The sequence below is a fragment of the Lemur catta genome, chromosome 2, assembly GCF_020740605.2.
Source record: "Lemur catta isolate mLemCat1 chromosome 2, mLemCat1.pri, whole genome shotgun sequence".
In the NCBI taxonomy this organism is placed as follows: domain Eukaryota; kingdom Metazoa; phylum Chordata; class Mammalia; order Primates; family Lemuridae; genus Lemur; species Lemur catta.
The window spans coordinates 121,143,325-121,170,199 of record NC_059129.1 but is presented as its reverse complement, the minus strand read 5'-3'; the positions used below and the strand labels follow the sequence as shown (position 1 = coordinate 121,170,199).

The window sequence follows — 26,875 nt, the reverse complement described above, 5'->3', positions numbered from 1 at the left end:
TAAAGGAAAGAAGACACTGTTTTTATGTTCTGTGTGTCCAAGTGTTAACAGGATGAGAAACACTTTTTGTTCACATTCCCTTGTAACCTTGAACTGAGAATGTTGAAGTTCTGGTCTTTCTTTTTCATTGCGTCCCACAAAAAGGTTATTCTAAATTCACTTGGCAATATTCAGACAAGCTATTTCCTAATCCTCAAAATAACTTTTGAGTGTTTCCCAAAAGTCTTAAAATATGTTCATGAACTGTATATATACTTCATTTACTAAACTTTTGGATTGAAAATCCTTAAAGGAAAAATGAAACTTGAAGAGCAAAGATTTTTAAATATTGTAAATCTAGATGAGCAGGAAAGCACATTAAATGATCTTTTTGCTAATAAATAGAAAGCAGCTTAAGTTTATATACTCAGAAAAGAACTTCACCAATATCAAGAGGGTTAAATATTTGTTGTTCCTCTTGTGATTCATACTAATTTATTGATTTTTCAACCATAGAGTATTTTTTTATTTAAAATAAAATTAGTTTTTGAGTAGCCAACAAGAAGTAATATTATGAAGTCATTCAAAATTGAAAGTCCTTTCTCAAGCATTCCACATGGGGTGGATGTTCTCTTAAGGAAGCACGTTCTATTTTCTGAGATTGCAAATTCATTCATTTATTTGTTCACCAAATACTTGTTGAGTGCCAGGCGACACTGTGCTAGTTCTGGGAATACAACAGCGGAGGAAGCAGACATTAATCCGATACTCACTCACAACTGTATAATCACAGATTGGGATCCATACGATGAGGGGAAAACATAGGAAGGCTTGAGAGACCTGACTGAAGCTGAAGAAGTTCTGCGATGTGAACCATGACCAGGAATCCACCGGGAACCGAGTGAGCCAGGACAGAATGTGCCGTGGTCCCGGGATGGGACGAAGCACAGCACGTGTGAGCACCTGAAGGAAGACTGGTGTGTCCAGGGCACAGGAGGGGAGGAGGACATGTCCCTCGAGTTTGGCCAGGTCTGGATCTTGCTGAATATAAAGCTTGTTAACCATTTTGACTTTTTCCTAGCACTTTGGGAGGCCGAGGCAGGAGGATGGCTTGAGGCCAGGAGTTCAAGACCAGCGTGGGCAACATAGCAAGACCCTGTCTCTACAAAACATAGAAAAAAATTAGCCGGGAGTAGTGGCGTGTGCTTGTAGTCAGAGCTACTTGGGAGGCTGAGTTATGATCGTGCCACTGTATTCCAGCCTGGGTGATAAAGTGAGACCTTATCTCAAAAATTTTTTTTTTAATTTTTTATACTAAGCCGAAGTAATTTTTTGAAATATTTTAAGAAAAAAGATGACAAGACTATATGGACATTTTAAAAAACCCACTGTTGCTGTATTATGGAGGATAAATTAGACAGGGAGATAAGTGTAGATGAAGGAAGGCCAGACAGGGAAATATTAAAGTAGTGAGGAAGAATTGATAATAGTCGTGGTGGGGAGAGAGAGAGAGAGAGAGAGAAGTAGAGAGGTCTCACCGAATGAACCTTGCAAGCATGGGCCAAAGCCTAAGCTGATGAGACATGCATCTTCCCCACTGCTGAGGGGCAGGTGGCATTTATGTGACACCAGCAGAGGTGGCTGCTGAAGAAGGTAAACAAGTAATGGGCCATCATGTGGTAAAAGTTTCAATCAGAAACAGGAAAGCCAAAGTTATGGCAAGATTGTGGCCACGCTCAGGCCGGCAGCAACAGCTGGGAGCTCTCTTGGGAAGGCTTGTTGAATGAAGCAACAAAGTTTGACATTCAATGCTGATTATATATGGGGTGGCTGGTGATTCCCAGGCAGCTCTGCTCATTCCCCAAAGTAACCCAAGAAAGCTAAAACTGCCAAGCCACCTGACTTACCTTTGTGGCCATTAGATATGTTCTGGAAAGATCTCTCTCTCTTTCTAAGCTGCAACACAATATCAAGGTTCTTTATCTGTCCTCCACTAAATGGAAGTTAGTGTTCTAGAAAGATTTTGCAGTGAGGAGTCAGAAGATCTGGGGCTAAATGCTAGCTTTGGACTTTTTTAGTGGTGTAAATTTTAGAGGCATAGCCTCTCTCATATTTAAAATGTGATTAATAAAATCTACAACGTTATTTCTCAGCTACAAATGCAAGAAGAAAAGGAAAGAAGGAAAAAAAGTGTCTACAACCTTACAGAGTTGTTGTGGAGAGTAGGTAAAAAGTACTTTGCAAATGGTAGGTAGCAACACTGATAATAACAATAACAAGTAATAATTTTTATTGTTGAATTGCCCTTTTCTCTCACATCTTTCTTTTATATAGTTTTTCTTTTTGAGATCACTTTTTTGATACTCATAGCTTCAGCTATGCCTTTATTTGACAAAGGTTGCGTACTTGTTAGGTGCTAGACACCATAGAAGGTGGTGAAGATGAAGTGGAGAAGACCAACATATTCTCTGTCCTCAGAGACTTTTTACTTCAAAGAGAGGATGGCTGTGTTTACCCTGTGGCAGAGACTGCTGGTGGTTCACCAAAAATCCAAGTCTTTTTTTTCCCCTGGACACATGGTAGGATACATTTCCCAGCCTCCCTTGCAATTAGGTGTCACCGTGGGACTCCTTAATGAAATGTGAGCAGAAGTGATATGTGTGTCATTTCCGGGCCAAAATTTTAAAGACATGGCTGTGCTTCCTCTACTTCCGTTCTCTTTTGCTGGGTGAATGCAGATGATAATGAAAGATCCCAGGAAAAAGGTAAAGCCAAAAGATAGAAAGTTCCTAGATCCCCGATTTATCGTTTGGAAGAGAGCCTTTTCCTGCTCAGGAAGACTGGCCTTGAACTGTTTCATGAACACCAATAACAAAAATAACTTCTGTTGCATTTGAGTCGGTAGACATTTTTGTGTTTGTCACAGCAGTTAGCTGCAGTATATGCCTCCACAGTCTCAATCTTCTTGTTCTTCTGGAATCAATAACCTGCAAGACATTTCTCTTTTGGTGTCCAGAGACAGCTCAATCCCAGAACGTCTAAAATGGAGCTTAAAATCTCACCTCCAAAACATTTTTCTGACCACTCTTTTCCTAATAATGGTATCACATAGCGGCTGCTACCCAGGCTCTAGACAGAGGAGTCAGCTCCACTCCTCATTTCTGCACCTCTCCCTCTGTGATCCTTCTGGAATCTGACCCTTCCTTTCCATCCCCTCTTGTACCATCAGAACCACTAAAAAAGATATCTAACTCAAGGGGCAAAGGAGCTAAAATTCAAGTCATACACCCTGGCACAGTGTTGTCTCTGCCTGGAAGAAGGGGAAATTTTGGTAATTTGCATAAAGATGCCAAAGGAAGTGCTTCCTTTCTAATTTATTACAAGCCACTTGAGGACTAGAGGAGGGAAGGCCTGTGGCTGACGCGCTTGTCAAGCCTCTTGTACTTCACTCCTGGGCAATGGTGAGTACCTGCCAATGTATAATGTTCCCACCAGCCTCCGTCACTTTCAATCTATCCTGCCAGCCCCTGTTATAGTAGTCTTCCGAAGGCACTGATGTTGCTACTTCCTGCTTAGGCTCAGTGGCTCAAAGTGAACTCTGTAGCCTTGTATTCAAAATGTACTGGAATCTAAGCCTCATCTCACTTCTCCAGCCATCTCTTCTATTTTTCTTACCTAGGTTTCTCAATGCAAACAATATTGGCCTTCTGGAAGGGAACATCATTTGTTTAAACATAATGTCCCAAGAATTACAGAATATTTAGCCACACTTAGTTTATCCATTAAATGCCAGGAGAACCCTTGGGCATTATAACAGCAACAAACATGTCCAGAAATTTTGGACAGGGGAGCAGAGTCTGCTCCTGGTTGAGAACGCTTATGACTATACCACCAACAAAAAACAGCATGTATTTATTGATTCTGCACCACTTTGTTGTTTTCTCATTTAACCCATGCAACAACTGTCTGAGCTAGGAGTTATTTTTATGACTTTAGATACGAGAAAATCTGGGCTCAGGGAAGTGAAAAGACTTACCCAAGAGTACATAGCTATAGAGAGAAAGAGAGCTGGCTCACAACGTATGCTTGTGTACTTATGCAAACTGGGCTGATATGCTTTGTTCCACACTGATTCTCCTCATCCTGCTTATTTTGTATAAAATACCCCTCATTTCTTTCCATGAAATCCTTGCCCTTTCCTCAAGCATGAGTTTAGATACCATTCCCTTCAGGAAAATTCCCTGACCACATTAACCAGGGATCCTTTACGGACCCTGCGATACTTTCTCTTGCTGATCAGCTGTTTTCACAGCCTGCTTTGAAACATCGTCTGTGCACCCTCCTCCTCTCCTATGTTGGAGCATATGCTCCCTGGGGCAAGAACTTATTTATTTTATGATTGCTCATAATTTCTAGCACAATCACTTACATGCAGCTAAATATGCTAAACGTACATGAAAAGGAAGACAGAAAAGAAACCCAGTGATACGGTGCAAGTGGAAATAACATGGATTGTAGAGTTATTTCCACATCCTAGCTATATCACTTGCAGCTGTTGACCTTGTACATACAGCGTAATCTCTCTGAGCTTCAGTTTATTTGTCTGAAAAAATAGTGCTTAATAATATTGACTCCATTGGGTTGACATGAGGAGTAAGAAAGAACATAAAATATTGAGCAAGTTGTAGGCACAATTAATGGAAGGTCCTAGAAGTAATAATGAAAACAGGTAAATATCAGGCCTTTAAAAAAATCAACACAAATATTTCTCAATGCTGACGTAGGCACTTGCCTGAAAGTCCGGGACTGCGTCACCTCTTTATGGGCATGCCTGGGGCTGGTGTCCATTAAGTAGTTTTGCTTTGAACTCTCACTTTCCTCGCACTATTCAGGTAGGTTCTGAGCCTGGGGAAGCATAGACCTATAGGACAGGGTTTCCCTAACACTCCCTGGTAAGCCCCTCTATAAACCCAGCTGTCCAGACATAGGGAAGGTTGAAGGAAAAGAGAAGGGCTCTCATTCTCATGCTCACTCATAGGAATTTCACTAGGCCATTGCACATCCCACTGTAACTCTGCAAACCTGTGATTTTAATCAAACCAACCATCCACCTGTATACCCACTTATCCATCCTTCCTTCCATCCATCCACCCATCCATCCATAGGCCACTTGACATTTAAGTGCCACCCATGAATCTATATTATGCTAGGAACTGCAGCTATAATGAGTAAGAAGACATAGTTTCTCTCCTCAAGAACATCACAGTCAAGAGGTCAAAGACAAACACAGTTACCAAGTTAATTATAGAAGCATGTATTAAATTCAAACTATTCTTGGATTTTTGGGCTTCTAGTAGAATTGAGGACTATTTATAGTCTTTAACCGAACTGGTAGAAGGGAACTTGCCTTGTCTAATAATACAAAAACAAAATAGGACCACCCACTGTGCAAGTTAAGTCAACTGGGATGTTAGAGGAAACAGTCCCAGAGGCCACCCTCATTTCTGACACCAACTGCAAATTCAGTGGATTCCCAAAACCACTTTCAGTTTTGATAATTGGCTAGAAGGGCTCACAGAACTCACTAAAAGCTGTTATACTCACAGTTATGGTTTATTACAGGGAAAATGTATGTATTCAAATCAGCCAAAGGAAGGGACACAAAGGGAGAGTCCAGGAGCATACCAAACATGGAGCTTCCAGTTGTCCCCCTCAGTGGAATCAGGACAGCGTTACTTCCCCAGTATCAACATGTGACAATATGTGTGGAGTGCAGCCAATCAGGGATGCTCACCTGATGTTGGTGTTCGGAGTTCTAACTGGGGCTCCATCATGTATGTGTGATTGATTGCCTGTCATCTCTCCAGAGGTCAGCAGATACTATAGGACCCAAAGTCCCCACCCTAAATTACACTGTTACTATCAACTCAATCAATGGCCTAAGACAATCTGGTGTGGCCAGCCCCCCACTCTAACCCACATTGTTAGACTATCCAATGTGACTCAAGTCCCCCAGGCAAACAAAGACACTTCTATTGGGCATGACATTCCAAGGGCTTAGAGATTCTCTTCAAGTAGCGAAGGGCAAGACCAGACCTCTCTTTGGGCAATTCTTTAATAAAAAATTCATCTATAATATTTTCAATTTAAAAATTCTCAATATTTATAGTATCTTAATTTTTCCTAGTTATCTATCTAGTTTTATAGTTATCTATCTAAATGAATTTTGGAAGCTCTGCTCAAAGGTTGGGGTTGAAGTGAGTTGGATGAGATTAGTGGATTATTAGACATATAATTTGAGATTTTAGTTGCAAATAATAAAATTCCAGTGGCTCTGGTTTAAACAGAAAATGGGTATTTATTAGGAGGATAAGGGTAGTTCATGAAATTCATGGCCAAGAATTTATCTTTTCTCCTCCTTTTCATGTATGTGCTTCTTTCTTCCTCTGGTCCAGAAGGAGGAACTTGGTCACCACATGGTTCAGGATGTACATGATTCAGGTCAAGTGAAGGAGAAAGTTATTATTTCCTTCATTGTACTGATTCCAAAATTCTATGAGAAGGAATCTGATGGGCTCAACTTAGAAGAGCTATTTATCTCTAGGCCAATGAGCTATGACCAGTGGAGTAGGTCCACAAGGTGTACACATGTGGGAGGGAGTCCAGAGAAATACGGCAGGGGAGGTAATCCTATTAGATGTTGACTATGGAGATCCAGATCCACTGCAAGGGCAGATCACTTGTGAAATGTCATGTAGAGAAAGGACTCATGTGTAACCTAAAAGCAAGGTAGGCTAGACTAATGGATAAACCCTGGAACTCCAAGAAGGCTACTTTTTATTTTGCCACACATTTACAGTATTAAGTTATGTCAGCCTATGCATTAGCGTGAGAAAGGCATGGCATCTGGATACAAAGGAATCACATCTTGGCCTCTTACTAATGTCTAAGTTAATTATCTTCTTGGAGCCTTTGTTAACGTATTTATCAAATAGGGAAATTCCCAACTCATGAGGTTGTAGTGAATAACAAATGAGATCATGTATGTGAAAGCACTTCCTAAAATGCTGAGCACACATTAATTATTAGCTTTTGAAAATAATTTATTAGCTTAATTGAAAGATTTTCTAATTTTTGGAGTTGAGAAAATATATACACTTAATGAGTCCATTAAGTATTTTGAACTCAGAATTGTATGTGGCTCTAAGTGTACAGCTTCATTTTAACACCAAAAAAGTGTTTCTCAAGGGACTACAAACTTATTCAACAATATCCTTGTCAAACCAGATAACTGACTGTTTTATTTTATTTATTTATTTATTTTTTGAGACAGAGTCTCGCTGTGTTGCCCGGGCTAGAGTGAGTGTCGTGGCGTCAGCCTAGCTCACAGCAACCTCAAACTCCTGGGCTTAAGCGATCCTACTGCCTCAGCCTCCTGAGTAGCTGGGACTACAGGCATGCGCCACCATGCCCGGCTAATTTTTTCTATATATATATATATATTTATTTTAGTTGGCCAGATAATTTATTTCTATTTTTAGTAGAGACGGGGTCTCGCTCTTGCTGAGGCTGGTCTTGAACTCCTGACCTCGAGCTATCCACCCGCCTTGGCCTCCCAGAGTGCTAGGATTACAGGTGTAAGCCACCACGCCCGGCTGATAACTGACTGTTTTATAACTGAAGAGATGATTAATCAGGGATCATGCAGCATATTTCAATAATTTCTTTAAAACCTCAGAATTATTTAATTCAATTCAGAAAAGTTGAGTGGTCATGATGTGCAAAGAATTATGTTTTTCCTTAAGAGGAAAGATGCAAATCTATTTAATACCATGATTCAGGAGGTCAGGCTACTTCTTTTTTGATGTATTACAAAATTTAGGCAGAATCTATTTACCAAATACTTACTGAATTCCTATACTAAAGGAATTTATTTTCCGTGTATTTTTAGGGTAGCAAATATAACTGATATCTCTTATTTTACCTTAGAGTATATAGTATTTAAATTAAATGACTGTGAGCATTCAGTCTACTTGTAAGAGAATGTCCTATCTTTTTTCTATGGGTCTTCTTCCAATGACTACTCCAAGATCCTTCCTGAGATTTTTACACAGTCCAGCAGGCGTATCCTATTTACTGTTGTCCCAGTGAGAGAACAGGAGAGCTCAGTAGTCTCATTCCTATGACTGCCACTGAAACACAGATGTTTTGGTCTTTCTAGGGATATCTCCATTGCCTACTGAAGAAAAATCCTGCAATGACTGACTTGCCACACCACGGCTAGCTGACACGTGTTTTCTCCAGGTGTAAGGGTAAGAAAAGAAGTCTGTCCTGTGCTACCATCACCTGCCCTGGCTGCATGCTTACACAGCCATTTTCCCTCCGGGGGACCTAAGAGGCCAAGAGAACTGGGTCTGAGGGGTTTCCAGCCTTGGTGACATGCTATACCAGTCCTCTCAGCACCAGCATGTGGCATTCAATGCAGAGGATAAAACTCTGTCTTGTTACACGGAAACAGAGAAAATGCACTTTATTTCTTAAAGGCAATTCAGAAGACATATTTTTAGTAATCTGTAATATGGTTTAGAGCTAAAATGACTTCTCCATCTTGTTTATAATTAACAAAACCTTGGGCTGTACAAACTTTTATTCCTTATTATTACTCATATCCTTAATTTCTCTTTGCAGTTGTGGCCATACGACACTTGGGACAGCGTGGTTACACAAAGAAGATAACAAATTCAATGAAGAAACTCAGAAACGGAAAAACTGACAAATAGAATAAACAAGTTTATCATATTTCCAAAGGGAAAATATGAAGGGTTTGCCAAGGGGCTTGTAAGATTTGTTAGCTTCGGGCTATGTCAATATGTAACATAGTTCCTAGGAATTTGGGCCATTTCCTCATAGAACACTGCTAAGTTACAGAGGGATCGGACAAGTAAACAACATATTTACAAACAATTCAGAATGTGTCCATGGGCCTTTGGCTTTAGCCACCATCTTCATGGCTGCTCCTGAACTCACTTTGTTTCCTAACAGACGAAGATCATGTCTGTTTATTATTCAAATCAGGCACATTTCCTCTAAAGACTATGTTCTCACATATCTTCACTGAAATAATGGATACTGGTTTGTTTCAAATCTGCCAAACCTAAGCACAAGTAAAAGAATGTAAGAAGTATTAACCATATTGTCCCCCGTTATTTAGATTTACTTGGCTGAATGGCTCTATGTGTAAAAACTTACTTTGATTCTAACTAAATTTAATATAATAACTGCTGCATTATAATTCTTTAGTAGCCCTGGAAGGCTGACAAATCATAGTCCTGGGGTCTGAGCTGCTCTTTATGGAGTTCCCTAAATTGTTTCAAATGCATCTTCCTCTTATTAATGTCAACAGCGGGAAATTGAGTCATGACATGCCTCATCAGTGGAACTTCTCTGATAAATGTGAAATGAAAAATAAGAAAAATAAAAATTTAACACACTGATGTTAATATAAGGAAGATTACTTTTTGTCCACTTTACATCTCTAATCAATTCTACTCAGAAAGAGGATACTCCTGCAGAAAGGGTATTTGGCTGATTCTACCTCCACCTTGGACATATAGAGTATGATTCTCCTCTCAAAGGAGTTCACATTCATTATTCATATCATCAGTGTGTCTGTTCAGCAGGTAGGAAGAAGCAAGTTTTCTATGCACATGATACAAATGAGTACATTGAGGCTTATCACCATTTACACAAAGCATATCTCAGTTCTGAATGATGATTCTATAGATTTCCTAAAACAATCATGCTTTTGCAGAAGTGAGCAGTTTGTGTCTGGGATTGGCCATGAGCAATGAAAGAATTAGGGAAAGTGATCTCAATGAGCTCTACTCCATTTCACTGGTGTGCTTGCTTTCCTCATATCTGAGGAGGCAAATCTATGTCACCTCCTCTGTCATCAAACTTTCAACCTCACCTTCCCATCCTTCACTGTCAGCTGGTGACCTTGCTGTTATTTCACTGAGAAAACAGAAGCATCCAAAAGGGAATGCCCCATCTTTGCATCAGCAAATTGACCAAGCTTTACATATGTTTGTACATCAACTTTTCTCCTTTTAAGATGATGATTTTTCTCTCCTCTAAGGAGCACACTGGTCCCATCCCTTCTTGCACAACTATAATCTCTCTCTTGCATCATTATTTTATCTTTCTAACTAAATTATTCCCATCAGGCTTCATGCATAAAATCTCTTGTCTTAAATAAAAACAAGCCCTCCCATGACCCCACACTCACCTCTCGCCCATATCTTTGCTCTTCTTGAGTAAAATTCCCAGCATGATTTGTGTATTTTGAACCTGCTCCAGTCAGACTTTCACCCACACTACTCCAAGGAAACTGCTCTTATTCATGGACCCACTTGTCTCCCACTTGCCAAGCCAAATGGTCAGTTCTCTGTTGCCTCCTTGCTGTGCTCTGAGTAACGTTTGGCACTGTGGATCACTCTTTCCTTCTTGAACACTTTCTTCCTTCAGCATCTGAGATGCCACCACCACACTCTTGGGATTTGTTACCACACTGACTGCTCCTTCCCTTGGACTTGCTCCTCTGCCCCGACCGTGACCATTCAATGTTGGCACACCGTGGGTTTCAGGCCTCAGCTCTGTTTTTTTCTTCCATTTATACAGTTTTCTTAGCTGCCCTTATTCTGCATAATAGTTTTAAACAACCTTCAATATGCTGAAGTTTATATTCTGCCATGTCTTCCCTCCTGAGATTCAGACTCGTCTCTGTAACTGATGATTTTCAGTTTCCAGTTGGATGCCTAATTGGCATGTCAAATGTTAACATGCTGAAAACATAACTCATCCAAAACATATCCTATCCCAAGGTTCTCCAACTGAATAAGAAGCATTATATTTTGTTCAGATCCTCTAGGAAGTGTAATGGATTTTTCTCTTCCCCTGCCTTCCATACCCAATCCATTAGCAAGTGCTGTTGGATCTGTCTTCCCCATATATCTTGCATTTGACCAGTTCCCACCATTGTCACTGCTCCCACCCTTTCTGGAACAATTGCCTGTCATACCAGGTCTGGACTCCCACCACAGCCTCTTAAGTGAGCTTCATGCTTCCTCTGTGCTGTCCCTATCAATTCCTCATTGGTTCCCATTGCATTTGGAATAAAACCCATTATTCTACATTATCTGGTATTGCAAAACTCTCCTACCACTATCTCTGTGACTCCCTCCACTTGAGTCATACTTGCCTTCTTGACATTCTTCAAACCATCCGGATTTCTTCCTGCCGTAGCACCTTTCCACAGCTCCCCAGTCAGTGTGGAAGCTTGTCTCTCACTGCTTCCCAGGACTTGGGTCTCTGCTCATTATCACCTCTTCAAGGAGGGATTCCCTGACTGCCTGATTGAAAATATCACCATCTTCCTCTCTAGTTGTCCTCTCTCCCCATCCCTGTTTTATTTTCTTCATAGCCCTTATCACCATTTGACCTTGTTATTTATTTAATTTTGGTGATTTATTTTTGTCTCTTTCAATAAAATGTCTATTCACTGTTATATTTGCAGTACACTCTCCTTAAAGCATTTTCTTTTCTTGGCATCTGGGACACCACTTTCTTGGTATTGCTTACCTCTTTCCCACCCCGACTTCAGACTTCCCATTGCATAACTCCAGCAGAATGGTGCAGGGCCAAGGAATAGGGAGATACTAGGCTGAAAAACTTGGGAAATATTTGGAGTGTTCAGAAGAAGTCAGAGGGGCTATCAGGAAAGTTTAAGGTCTACTTAGCTATTCTGCGGCCAACCTCAGGTCAAAGTTACAGCTGGGAGTTTTCCTAGAGAAACAACAAAATTGGACATTAGTGTTGGTTTTAAAATGGAGTGTCTCAGACTTTCCCAGCCATGCACTGGAGCAATCCTTCTTGATCTGAACAACATACTCTAGGGGTAAGTGAGGTTCTTCCCTTATGTTCTTTGCCCTTGTACTTCATAAGGTCTAATTTTAAGAAGTCAGTAGTAGTAACTCATCAGAGGATAGAATGTATATGATGAGATTTTTTATGCAAGAACCGGAGGATAAAATGGTGGGAAAAATAGACTTTCCTGAATTTTACTGAATGTTTTTTCAGTATATCTTGAAATGATAATATGTGTTTGTCCTTGATTCTGTTAGGAACATACCTCAATATAAAGGTCATATATTATAACTCCACAGTTAATCTCATATTTAACAGGGAAAAATTGAAAACCTTTCTTCTGAGATGTGGAACAAGACAAGGATGCCCACTTGCACCCCTTTTATTCAACATAGCACTGGAAGTCCTACCCAGAGCAATTAGCCAAAAGAAAGAAACAAAAGGCATCCAAATTGGAAAGGAAGAAGTAAAATTATTCTTGTTTGCAGATGACATGATCTTATATTCAGAAAAACCTAAAGACTCCACCAAAAAACTCTTAGAACTGGTAAATGAATTTAGTAAACTTGCAGGATACAAAATCAACGTAAGACAGTCAGTAGCATTTCTGTGCACTGACAGCGATCAATTTGAAAAAGAAATCAAGAAAACAATCTAACTTAAAATAGCTACAAAAATGCCTAGGAATAAATTTAATAAAATAAGTGAAGGGTCTCTCCAAGGAAAACTATAAAACACTGATGGAAGAAATTGAAGAGGACATGTAGAAAATGGAAACAATCCCATGCTCATGAATTGGAAAAATTAATATTGGTAAAAATGTCCATACTACCCAAGGTGATCTACAGATTCAGTGCAATTCTTATCAAAACACCAATGACATTCTTCACAGAAACAGAAAAAAAAATCCTAAAATTCATATGGAATCACAAAATACCCCAAATAGCTAAAGCAATCCTTACCGAAATAAGGTGAAGGCATCACCCTACATGATCTCAAATTATACTACAAAGCTATAGTGTAGCACCCAACCACCATACTACTGGCATAAAAACAATTAGACCAATAGAACAGAATAGAGAACTGAGAAATAACTCCACACACATACAGCCAATTCGTTTTTGACAAAGGCACCAAGAACATACAATGGGGGAAAAGACAGTCTCTTTAATAAATCATGCTGGGAAAACTGGAAAGTTGGTTAACATTCTTGGATCATAGAAGGGCAAGTTCTAACAGATGTCTCATTAGAATTCCAGAAATAGAGAGAACGATGGAATGGCAATGTTCAATGTGAACTTTCTGAATCAATGAAAGATGTGGTTCATCAGGACATCCCCAACAGGATACATTAAAAAAATCAATACCTAGATACATTGTTTGGGAGCATTGGAGTAAAAAGACAAAACTTAGACCCAAAGAAAACAAAAAGAGGAAAAAAGAAAAGAATTGCAAAATCAGGAGGTGTAGCACAAAACAAAATTATAGAAATAAATCCAGATCTTTCAGTAATAGTAATTACCATAAATTCAATAGACTTGACAGTTGAAAACCATAGATTGTTAAATGGGATGAAAAGAAGCATCTAAAATATTAATACACAGAAAGATCAAAAGTAAAGGAAGGGGAAAAGATATACTATGTCCAAATCCACCAAAGTCATGATGGATATATAGATACATATGCCAGTCAAAATAGTTTTTGAGGCAAAAAGTTTCATTGATCATAAAGAGGATTGCTATATGATGATAAACATTTAATTATAATCTATCAACTTTGTAGCATAGCCTCAAAATGTATAAGGCCATAAAAGACAAATCTGAAATAACAGTGTAAGAACTTATATATTTCTCTGAGTAAGTGATGAATCAAGCAACAAAAATTTTTATAAGCGTATGAAAATTTTGTATAACATCATTAACAAGCTTGAGATGAGAGACAAATAGCCCCCAGTGAAAGAATAAACTTTATTCTCCATCACACAAAAACAGCTGTCAAAATCAACCCCAACCTAAGCCACAATTTCATAGAATTTTTATCATCTGGACAATTTTTCAATAAGTTAGAAATCAATAATAAATAGATATGTGGAAAAAATCCATACTTTAGAAAATTAATTTTAAAAAGTCTTTCTAAATAACTCATGGCTAAAGATGAATAATATGTCCAAATTGTGAGATACAACTGAAGCATACTTTATGGTGAATTTATAGCTCTAAATGCTTATGTTAGAAAAGAAGAAAGCTTCAAATAAATGAGCTAAGCAACTTAAGAAGTTAGAAGAACAACAAAATAAACACAAAGAAAGTAGAAGGAAGGAAACTATAAAGATAAGAGGGGAAATTAATCAAATGGAAAACAAATATACAGTAGAGAGAATCAACGAAGGCAAAAGTTCATTTTTTGAAAAAAAACTAATAAAAGACATTTCTGAGTGCTCTGAAAATATGAAACAGCACAAATAAACAATATTAGAAATGAAAAATAAGACAACTATAGACACTGCTGAGACTAAAAAGATGAGAGAAAACTATGAAATAAACTTTTCATGAATACACGAAAACTTGGATAAAATGAAAATTTCTTAGGAAAGCTACAATTTAACAACTGATTCAAGGAGAAACAAAATACCTGAATTTTCTTCTCTTCATTATATAAATTTAATCAAAATTAGAAATTTACTCACAAAAAAGCCAGTTTCACATGGTTTCAAAGATAATTTAAATCAAAGAGTCAACAAACATATAATTTCATTTCATCCCAATTTTTTCTGGAGAATCCAAAAGAGGAACAACCCCCAATTGTTTTTTATGAAGTTAGTATAACCTTGCTACCCAGATCAGATAAGGAAAAATTATAAATTAAAATTATGGGCTAATCTCATTTATAATCATAGATATAAAATGTTAAACAAAATATTATCAAACTAAATAAAAAATTAGGTCAAGTTTAAAGTGAGTTTTCTCAGGAATAAAAGGATTATTGAAAATGAAAGAATCTCATAGTTTAATTCCTTACAGGAAGCAGAAATATTAAAATACTAAACACTTTTTTATGATTAACAGTGTAAAAAATCTCTCAATACACTGGTAATGGAAAGTGTCCTAGTTTGGTTTCTCCTAGCAGTGGATACTGAGGCAAAGAATCCAGTGGCTCCAGTATTTGGGAGGTGATTTCAGGGAACATGGATGAATTTCGCAGACATACGTTGAGCAAACAGGCATACATGCATACATATATATTATGCCATTTATACAAACTATAGCAATAGGCAAAACAGCACTGTACATTGCTTAGGGATATCTACGTATATAGTAACAGTGTAAAGGAATTTAAGGGAATGGTGCACATGAAATTCTATACCTAGCTCTTGTGGCGGTGCCTAGGAAATTTCTTTGAGGAAGAGCAGATAGATAGGGATCTGAATTCTATTAGTGAAGTTTACTTTCTTAACTGGGCAGTGATATAAACATGTTCATGTGATTATCCTTTATGCTTTCTATGTGTCTTAAAAGGTAAACAGAGAAAAATATTAATATACTAAAGATACATGTAAATATCAAGGATATAGAGAACAAAACTGTCAGTAAACAGAGTTATGTAATCAAAAGATTATAAGATATGCAAAGCATTGGTGAGAGTGATTGGACAAGAGAAAGAGAGAGAGGAGAGAGAGAGGAGATGCTGTTAAATATAAAATAAATAACTACAGGTAAAATATAAATAAAAGACTTTATAAGATTATAGGCTAACAGGTGGGATGGGGGAAGTAGGGATGGGTGAAATCACACCTAATAGGTACAATGCACACTACCTGGGTGATGGGCACACTTTGACTCAAGAAGTACAAAAGCAATCCATGTAACCAAAACATTAGCACTCCTGTAATATTCTGAAATAAAATAGAAAATGATTATATGCTAACACATTTTTAAAATTATGTAACTATAAAATGCCAAAAATGACACTAGAAGAAATAAAAAAACTTGAGTACATTAATAAGCATTAAAGAAATCAAAGTAGAAGGAAAATTTCTCACAGATTCTTAATTATAAGCCCTAGGCCCAGAAAGTTTCTATATGAGGTTTAACAATCTTCTTGGGTTGTTTCAGAAAACAGAAAAATATCTCTTGGTTTTTTGAAATGGGGTTAGTATAAGCTGACTTCAAAACTGGATCAGGATAGTGCAGAACAGAGAAAAGAACATAGACGTAAAGCTGCTAATTAAAACAGTGGTAACCACAATGGACCTTACAGACACATACAGAACATTCCATCCAACAGCAGCAGATTACAAATTCTCAAATGCACATGGAGCATTCTCCAGGATAGATCATATGTTAGGCCACAGAACAAGTCTTGACAAATTTGAGAAAATTGAAATCATATCAGTTATCTTTTCTGGCCAGAATGGAATGAAACTATAAAGCAATGAAAGGAAGAATTTTAGAGAGTTCACAAATACAGTGGGCCCTCCATATCCTGGGGTTCCGCACCAAGCAGATTCAACAAACTACAGATCAAAAATATTTGACAAGACCAATATAAAATAACAATATAATAATAAAAATACTATAAATAAAAATATAGTATAACAATTATTTACATAGTATTTATGTTGTATTGGGTATTATAACTGATCTGAAGATGATTTAAAATATACAGGAGGAGTGCATAGGTTATATGCAAATACTACAGCACTTTATATCAGAGGCTTGAGCATCCTTGGATTTTGGTATCTGCAGGGGGTCCTGCAACAAGTCCAGAATGGATGCTGAGGGACAACTGTACATGGAAATTAAACAGCCAATGGGTCAAAGAAGAAAGTAAAAGGGAAATTTAAAAATGTCTTGAGACAAATAGAAAATGGAAGCAACATACCAAAACTGAAGAGATGCAGCAATAGCAGTTCTAAGAGTGAAGTTTATAGCAATAAATACCTACATTAAAAAAGAAGGAAGATCTGCAATAAATGTCTTAAAGCTACACATCAAGGAACTAGAAAAGGAAGAACACATTAACCCCAAAGTCAGTAGAAGGAAGGAAATAATAAAGATCAGAGCAGAAATAAATGGAGACTAGAAAAATAGAAAAGATCAATAAAACTAAGAGTTGGTTTTCTGAAAGATAAAAAAAATTGACAAACCTTTAACCAGACCAAAGGGGGGAAAAAAAAAGACTCATAAAACAAAATCAGAAATGAAAGAGGAGACCTTACAAGTGATACAACAGAAATACAAAAGATTATGAGACTACTATGAACAATTATATGCCTACAAATTGGATAACCTAGAAGAAATGCATAAATTCCTGGATGTATACAATCTACCTAAATTGGAACTCAAATCATGAGGCAGAATGGCAAAGCAATTAGTCAAATGGTATTACATATATTGTTAGTATAATGGAATAAGTCCCAAGCATAAAACTTCAGGGAGGACTGGAAGGATACACATCAAACTCAGGAGAGTGGACATGTTTTGTCAGGGGAGGTGGAAGTGGGACTGCAATTGTGATCAACCAGTTGGTGTTTAATTTTGTCTGTAATTCTTCAACTTTCTCTCTTTCTCTTTAGCTATTTTCCCCCACACTCTTCCCTTTCTTCTTCGGTCCTTCTTTCCCCAACTCCTTTCCTCTTTTTTCTCCTTTCCTCTTTCCTTCCCTTTTCAGCTTTCTTTTCTTTCCTCTTCCCCTCCACTTCTTCCCTTTCTCCATTCTTTCCTCTCTTCCTTCCTTTCTTCTGATATAGACTTATATTATGCATATCATATTTCAAGAGGGCATACATAAAAAATTCTTGCAGTATACTAGTAAAAATTAGTACTTTTCTATTTCTTAAATGTTATTTTTCAAAATAAAGGAAAATTAAATAAAACCTAAATTTCGTCATAAGCAGATGTTCTTGGAGAAACACTTTAACATCTAGAATTAGTCTAAATTTAGGCATCACTATTAATTGAAGAAGTATTTTATGGTGATTATCTGTAATTTTCAATCATAACATAAGAGCACTGAATTTCTTAGCATGGTATTCAGTTATTATTTAAAAAAGAAAAACTAGACAAGAAAATATGTAGTTTCAGGTGGAAAGTTTCACTTCTTCTGAATACCAGAAATGAGTTCATATTCTCAGGGATGAAAGGAATGAATCCAGAATCCTTAAAAGGAATCTTTAACTTGCCTTGAAATGATGTGTATATATCAGTTTTCTCATAAAAATTAATTTCCCCAGCACTAAGAACCTTTCCCACAGTCATGTACAACCTTGGTTATACTCAATGCCTTATTTCCTGGTGGCCTGTATCCCAGTGGAAAACAGTTCCACCAGGATGGTGTCTTGAAGTACCAGTGACAACATCATTTTCTTTTGAAGAAAGGCAGCAGCTCTCATGTATAATATTGTCTGCTATTGAAAATACTGATGCGATGATGCTACTTGACAAATGGTCAACATTAAAACTGTTACCAAAAACTGGTTTTTTCTTTTTTTTCAGTATGTTTATACTATTTATTATTAATTTTTCTTTATCATAAAACTTTTATTCACACGAAAAAGTATTACAAAATTTCAGTGTGGTTATAGGAGCCTTCATTCCAGGAGTTTTGGTGCAGCTGAATGTTTATGGCAGCGCAATTCACAATTGCAAAGATATGGAATCAATCTAAGTGTTCAGGAGCTAGTTTTAGTTTTTCCTAAGAAGCATAAAATGCCCATCTGACTCTGATTTTCAACATGGCTTCATACTATTTATTCTAGTGATCTCTGGAAAAAATTATTTGAGTTCATTTGAATAGTTACTTTCTGGTGGTTAGCCCTGCCACAGGGGGGAAAGTACTTGTGAGATTCCGAATGTGTTAAGGCCAGGACAAACCAGAGATTGGGCATAAAATAGATGCAGTTGTGTAGTAGCTAGATTGATGCGTGGAACACAGACTGTGGACCTAGAAGACGACCTGCGTTGACTTTCTGGCTGTGCCACTTCATCTTCTCTGAGCCTCCTTGACCTCATTTCTGAAACATGGATAATTATTAGCTCTCCCAAGGTTGTGATTGATGAGACCATTAATGAAAATAATGAATGTAAAGTGCTAATTGTTATCATGAACTTAATATATATTTTATCAATATATTTTAAGAATTTAAATATGTTTTGTCAATCTCGCTGTTGTCTCTTTTCCTCTTACAGTATTATCTATTCTATTCATTTAAAATTTATAGCACTTTCCCTTGTATGATTTCTTACCTGTATTATAAGCATGGCTCTATTATTTATTAACTTTCCTTCTCTCAAATACTTTAGGGAATAGGGGATATAAATAACACTTTAATTTATATTTATTAATAGCTAAATTTTCCTTAGATTTTTCTAGGATCCCTTGTGGACAAGATTGAGTATAAGCAAATTAAGTAATTCAATTTATCCTGAGTATATGTGTCACTTTGTCAAACCGATGTAGAGTTTTTTGAAGGAAATAATCTTATCTTTCATGCTCTGTTTTCCACAGTGCACACTGCAGTGTTTTGATATATTACAAATTCTGGTATTCAGCAACCACAAACAAATTCTACTTAATTTCTTTAATAGTAAAGCATATTTGCCTCTAATGTATTACTTGCCTATATTACTTACCTCATAAAATAATGTGTGATATATTTGTAAGTATTTCTACCAGGCATTTCTTTACTGTTTTATTCGTCTAGGGTTTGAACTTGTATTTTTATCTCTAACAAAATCTTTCATTATTCTGGATACAGGCTTGAGGACACTATACTACAGGTAAAAAGTACAATAAAATTAAATGTTATAATTATGTTATACTTGGTCTTGCATTTGAGATAGGAAAGCAATGCCAAAAATCCAAACAATGTTTTTTTTATTACTTACAGTGGTATTGTTGAAACACTTAGCTGTATAAATATGTGTTTGATATTACTGCAAACACCAGTCAGTTCTAATATAGATCTTGTGTTCAGGCACTTGAATAATGTTCTTTATCTGGCTGCATTTCACTCCATATTGGTGGAAAGTGAATTTGGAAGAAATTCTAGCTCAAATATATTAATCTATTTTAGTTTAAAAGAGTGAAAATGTAACTGGCATATGAACCAAAGTAATAGTTGAAAAGTTTAGTTTCACATTGGGTGTGGGCTTAGAAATCATCTGTGTGCTTATATTTTTAAATCAAGTATAAATCATTAGGATTTGCCAAGATTGAAAATTTAGAGTCACGTAAGGCCCTGGACATTTGGACATTTTTCCCTCCATCTGAGTCATGCTAGGTCACATGTTCAAGTTTGAAATGACTTTGAATTACTGATTTTTTCCCACTCTCTTTCTGACTTTAATTTAGTCCAAATTGGCTTGCAACCAAAGGCGGTGAAGTTGAAAAATAGACTTAAAAATAAACCCTTTAGAGATAAAAAATATTTTCCACCTTAAATAATTTTTAAGCATCTGGAATTTCAAGTTTGACCTGTGACTATTTAAAATTAGAAATTTTGGGTTTAGATTCCCAAATTTTGACATAAACTTCTGTATATGTTAACCATTTTCTTTTATTTAAAACCAACAGTAAATGTTAAAAACAAATTTTCCATTGAGGAAATTGAGTTAAATTTTCACCATAAAATGCATCCTAAGGGAGTCTGAGAGTGAAGAGAACATTACTTTTAAGTAACAAAAAGGACTCGTGATGTGTGATTTCAACACACGTTCAAAGTGTGTATGAAAAGCTGTCAGTATGATGAATGATATGCCTGAATGGCAAGACTTATTGCAAAGTCAAAAATTAAGCTGTGACAATGGCTGTATCATTGAATACTACTGAATGATGAAGGCTATTAATACCTTACTACATCATACCATTTCAGTGCAAACAATTTTTTGAATTTTTGGTGTTTAAGAGAAAGCAGAGCATTGCAGTTAAACCATTGGCAATGTTATTCCTTATAAGTTTGCTTTTATTTGTAAGATTATTTTTGAAGTCTTTTTTTAGAAACTCTTGATAAAAAAAATCAAACAATTCGGAATGAAATAAAGGATAAAAATTCCAACTCCCTCGCCTTTCATCCTGTTTTCTAGGGGAGGTTTTATGAAGTCTTTGGCATGTGTCTCGATGGTTTTTGAATCCAGCCACACATCATATAAAAATATGTAAAAATATGACCTTTCTCTCATGGACTGGAGGGGACAGAAAGGTCAGAATAGCTCGTTCTTTTCTGCCTAGGCAAGTTATGCCTCTGTCTGTATGAAATTGGCTGAAATGATTTGAAGACAGTTTCCCTAAACGATCTTGCCTGACACTTCATTCCACCAACTTTTACTAATTCTCCAGCATAAAGAAGCAATTGTCAAATATTTTTTTTTGGATGATGCATATCATAGACACATTTAGGAAGAGAAATTTTTAAGTAATGCAAGCTTTACTATACTTACAATTTCTACCTAAAGGACTTAATAAACTCTCATATGGACCAATAAGTTTTTATTAGGGTGTTTGTGATTCCAAAATGGATTAAATAGTGTAAATGTATGTTGTTATTCATATATAAAGAAAGAAACTTGAGCTGTCTAGAAACTAATGAATATAGCTTAATCAACTTAGTCGTTGAACAAAAATCAACATGAAATTTCCAAGGGAAATTAGTAATAACACCTCTTGCTGTCAAATTGTTGACAGATAGGCAGATCCTAGCACCTGCCTCTGTAAAACACATTCAAAGATATTCTGAAGGGTTTGCCACATCCTTGAAAATACTGCTTATATTCATAGTCAGCCACTTCACTCTAGCAACCCTTGAGTTTCTAGTTCCTAGACTGGTCACTAAGTAGACACAATTATTCCCTATAACCTTTCCTGCCCCCAAAGAATCCACAAATAACGTGATCTGGAAGCTCCTCGGCCACGATAAGGCACAGTCTCAGTTATCAAGGCCTTTTCGTGGGTGGTGGCCTACAGCATTTCCTTCTCAGACTTCTTGCTTGCACTATGAACCTTGCACTATGAATCTTGTCCCTGACCTAGTGCCTACCCTGTTTTTCTATTATTTTACATTTTCTCATTCCTGACTCTCTGTCCTACTTATGCCCAATATTTCTTGTCTCATTCTTCATTATCTGTACTGTTTTTACTCCAATTGCTTTTTTTCTTTTTTTTTTTTTTTTGAGACAGAGTCTCACTCTGTTGCCCGGGCTAGAGTGCCATGGCGTCAGCCTAGCTCACAGCAACCTCAGACTCCTGGGCTCAAGCGATCCTCCTGCCTCAGCCTCCCGAGTAGCTGGGACTACAGGCATGAGCCACCATGCCCGGCTAATTTTTTCTATATATATTTTTAGTTGTCCATGTAATTTCTTTCTATTTTTAGTAGAGACGGGGTCTCGCTCTTGCTCAGGCTGGTCTTGAACTCCTGAGCTCAAATGATCCGCCTGCCTCAGCCTCCCAGAGTGTTAGCATTACAGGCGTGAGCCAGTGCGCCCGGCCTCCAATTGCTTTTAATATTCACTTTGCCTTACTGTATCTATGCATCTCTCAGTTTGTCACTATTCCACTAATGTTTGTCACCTGGACTGAGCTAGTTTTACACCTGTGCCTCTGTGCTATTTTTGTTTTGCCATAACTATGTTTGTCCTCTAGGTTTCCCTCTTTATTCTGGTTGAAAGCCATTAATAATACTGTCATCTATGGTCTATGGCCTCTTTGGCCCAATATAAGAAGATCTGTAGACATACACATACATATATATGAATAATTTAACTTATATAAACATGTACATATATATATATATTGTATAAATTAACAAGTGTTTGACTATATATTCCCAATGCAGTCATTCTTTTCTTTTCCTTTTTTGTTTGGTTCCCTCCTCTCTCTTCCCCCTCTCCCTGCATTAGCCTTATCTACTAAGCCCCTGCTTTCCACCTGCAGGGGAACCATTAGCAATCTAGTGTGTACACTACCATATTTTAAACTGTACTTTAAAATTATATGCACATATACATCTAAAATATACACACTTGTATACAGAATACATACATAGAAAATAATCTATCTCTATATGCACACACACACAAATACACACAAATGTACATGCACACACACATATTTAAGGAGAGATATTTAACATTTTTTGTTTTAGTTTTTCTAGTTAACATTATCTCATGAAAATTCCTCCAAATCAAATGATATAGCCCTAAATTTTCAATAATGGCTTTAAAATATTCTATATGGTAAACATATCATTATTTGTGCATTCTCCTATTAATAAGCCCTCACTTTATCTAGCTTTTATTAATATTTCTGGCTTCCATGTGGTCTCCTTGTCTTACAATTTACACTACATGTTTGATCCTCTTCCTTTCTGACTTGACCCACCAGGAAAGATTTTTAGTCTTGGAAAGAAATATTTGTCATTGAAAAATACTCCTAGGTATTTCATTGAGTACTGCTGAATTACCCCAAATCTGGTGGCTTAAACCATCCATTTTGTTTTGCTCGATATTTTAAGGTTTAGAAATTCAGGCAGGGATTGGATGGGCAGTTCTCAGTTGGAGTTAATTCATGAAGTTGCAATCATGATAGTGGCTGGAGCTGCAAACATCCAAAGGCTTGATTTGGTTCAGTGTTCAGGATAATTTACTCTCATGACTGCCATTTGCTATCAGTGATGTTGACTGGAGTGCCTACAGCTGTGTTGTCCAGCATGGTGGTCTCGGGATAATTGGACATCTTTCATGATGGCTGGCTTCCCCTAGGGTGAGAACTCCAACAATATCAGGTAGAAGTTGCATGGGATTTTCTGATCTAGATTCAGAAGTTACACAGCATCATTTCTTTCATAGTTCCTTGGTTGAAACAGTCATAAATGCATCCACATAGATCCCACCTCTTGGTGGAAGGAATGTCAAAAAATTTGGGAGTAACTTTTTTAAAATTTTTTTTATTTCAGAATATTACAGGGATACAAATGCTCTAGTTCCATATGTTGCCTCTGCAACGCCCGAGTCAGAGCTAGAAGTGTGCCCATCCCCCAGACAGTGCGCATCACACCCATTAGGTGTGAATTTACCCATCCCCTCCTCCTCCTTCCCACCTGCCCAACACCTGATGAATGTTACTTCCATATGTGCACATAAGTGTTGATCAATTAGTACCAGTTTAATGGTGAGTACAGTGGTGCTTGTTTTTCCATTCTTGTGATGCTTCACTTAGAAGAATGGATTCCAGCTCAATCCAGCTTCTGCACAGCCAAGGAAACTATCATGAGAGCAAAAAGACAACCTACAGAATGGGAGAAAATATTTGCATGCTACACGTCTGATAAAGGGCTAACTAGAATCTATATAGAACTCAGGAAAATCAAAAAGAACAAGAAAATCAAGCAAACCAATTAAAAAATGGGCAAAGGACATGAACAGAGACTTTTCAAAAGAAGACACACAAATGGCCAATAAACATATGAAAAATTGCTCAACATCTCTAATCATCAGGGAAATGCAAAACAAAACTACAGTGAGATATCACTTAACTCCAATGAGATTGGCTTTTATCAGAAAATCCCAAGAAAACAAATGTTGGCATGGATGGAGAGAGACAGGGACACTCATACACTGCTGGTGGGACTGCAAATTAGTACAACTTCTATGGAAAGTAATATGGAGATACCTCAAAGAACTAAAAGTATAACTACCATTTGATTCAGCAATCCCACTAATGGGTATCTACCCAAAGGGAAAAAAAGATATTCTATAATAAACACACCTGCACTTGAAAGTTTATAGCAGCACGATTCACAATTGCAAAGATGTGGAAACAACTCAAGTGCTCATCAATACATGAATGGATTAATAAAATGTGGTATATGTATAACATGGAGTACTATTCAGCCATAAAAAATGGTAGAGTAACATTTTAAACTACCACCATCTATGCTCTGGCCACAGATTATTTTCATTCCTTCCACATGCAAAATACACTCATCCCCTCTCAAGAACCTCTTCCTCCTCCCTCCAACCATGTGTTATCCCTTTTCAACATCAGGCCCAGAAATTCAGAATCTTATCATCTAAATCAATTCTAGGGAGGAATCTGTTCAGATATAGTTCCTTGAGTCCAGGTTCTGTGAGTACCATTCTTCTTGATCAGAATATCTGTGACATGAAGAAACATGTTATCTCCTCCCATACACCCAACATAAAATTGTAGAATAGGCATTAGATAATAGCCACACGCTCCTGTTCAAAACGGAGGGCAATGGAAGGTATCACACTTCACTGATCTATAGCACGTCTGGAATAGGCTGAGCATGTAGTGCCAGTTTTTAAATTAGAGATCAGCATGGTTTCCTGAGACTATTTGTCCATGGATTTTGGTTTGCCCTCAGAATCTTGGTTCTATCCTCTGATTCATCCTTCCTTTCCACAAGAAATGGCCCAAGTCACAGGGAGTTTTTCTCAGTCTGCTTTCTGCTCAAGGACTTCCCTTCATTTTGTACTGTCTATGTTCATTTCAGTCCAAGATGATATAATTCCTTTAAATACTTTGTAAGATTCCTGTGCACCAATTTAAAATCCACTCCATTAGATAAAATCCATACTCACAAATCTCTTCCAGGTAAGCCCTTCTTTACTTTGGACTCCCTGTAAGGCTGCTACAAGACCACACTCTTATGATTCTCAGAAGCCTTATTATTTAACAGAAGGAACCATGAAATAATCCTTAAAATACTTAGAAGGTCTTTTGTTGTTATAATGTGTCTCCATCAGAAAGGATTCTGAAGGTTTAAACGTGGCAGTCATAACATAAGTCATAACATAGTCTTCATAGTTACCGTGAGAGCACATTTTTCCAGATTTGACATTTATGCTTAAGACCTTTTTACTTTTAGAATCTTTTTCTGAGAGAGACTGAAAACAGTGTTATGTTTGAGTCCATCAAATCTTGGCTCCTTTCTATTTTCTGTACATAATCTTGGAAACTCAAAATTTCCTTCTTTGGCTTATGCCTTATGATATATACGGCTAAAAGAAACCAGTTGATTTGGGTTTTTTGCATTGTACCTGGAGATCTCCTTAGCCAGATTCATTGGTTCATGAGGCACATTTTCTATTTTCCCTGTTACTGCAGGCAACAGTGTAGCTAAACTTTCCCACTACGGAACAAAGATCTTCTTTCCTCCAGCTTCCAGGAACATTTTTCTCAATTACCTTTAAGCTTTTGCTGACAGTCTCCTTAAGGCCCTCCCAACTTTTGTTCACCATCCAGTCAGTACTCAGTCTCACTTTTTTTGTTTTGTTTTGTTGTTGTTATTTTTGTTTCCAGCAGTATCCCACTTCCAGATAACAAATTCTGTTTTGGTTACCATTGCTGTGTAACAAATTACTCCCAAACCTAGCAACTTAGAATGATTTTATTGCTTTGCTCACAGTTTTGTGGGCTAGGAATTTGGAAGGGCCTTAGAGGGGTAATTCTCTTTTGGAATCTCTCATGCAGTTGTGGGCAGATACTGGCTGGGGATACAGTATTCTGAAAGCTCAGCTGGGCTGGATGTCTAAAATGCCTCACTCACTGGACTGGCAATGCATGTTGGCTGTTCACTGGGAGCTCACCTGGGCTTTGACTGAGTGCTTACACCTGGCTTTTCCAGCATGGCCATTGCAGGTTAGTCGGACTTTCTGTCATGGTGTTTGTCTTTTTTCAGAAAGTGCCCCAAGAGAACCAGACTGAACCTCCATGGGCTTTTCTGACTTAGCCTTGGAAACCACATCACTTACACCTTGCTCTGTTGGCTGAAGCTGTCGTAAGTTTTCCTGGTTTCAAGAAGATGGGGCATAACTCTGGACCTTTTGATAGGGGGAGTGCCAGGATGTGTTAAATCTACCACACTAGGGTAAGCATATCAACAAATGGCCTTGATAATTTATTTATTTACTAATTTGACAGCAGATCAAACTACTCACTTGAACAATGTCCT

At 37.3% G+C, this 26,875-nt stretch overlaps 1 long non-coding RNA gene across 2 annotated transcripts; it reads left to right on the top strand.

The window, feature by feature from the left end:
- The first annotated feature begins 728 nt into the window (after nucleotides 1-728).
- LOC123632244 lies at nucleotides 729-8,738 on the top strand. Of its 2 annotated transcripts, none has more exons than XR_006733309.1 (3): nucleotides 729-1,008; nucleotides 8,201-8,291; nucleotides 8,668-8,738. It is a non-coding gene; the product is annotated as an uncharacterized LOC123632244 (long non-coding RNA). The 2 variants fall into 2 exon arrangements; XR_006733310.1 differs by lacking the exon at nucleotides 729-1,008 and adding an exon at nucleotides 3,417-3,440.
- The last annotated feature ends 18,137 nt before the right edge of the window (nucleotides 8,739-26,875 follow it).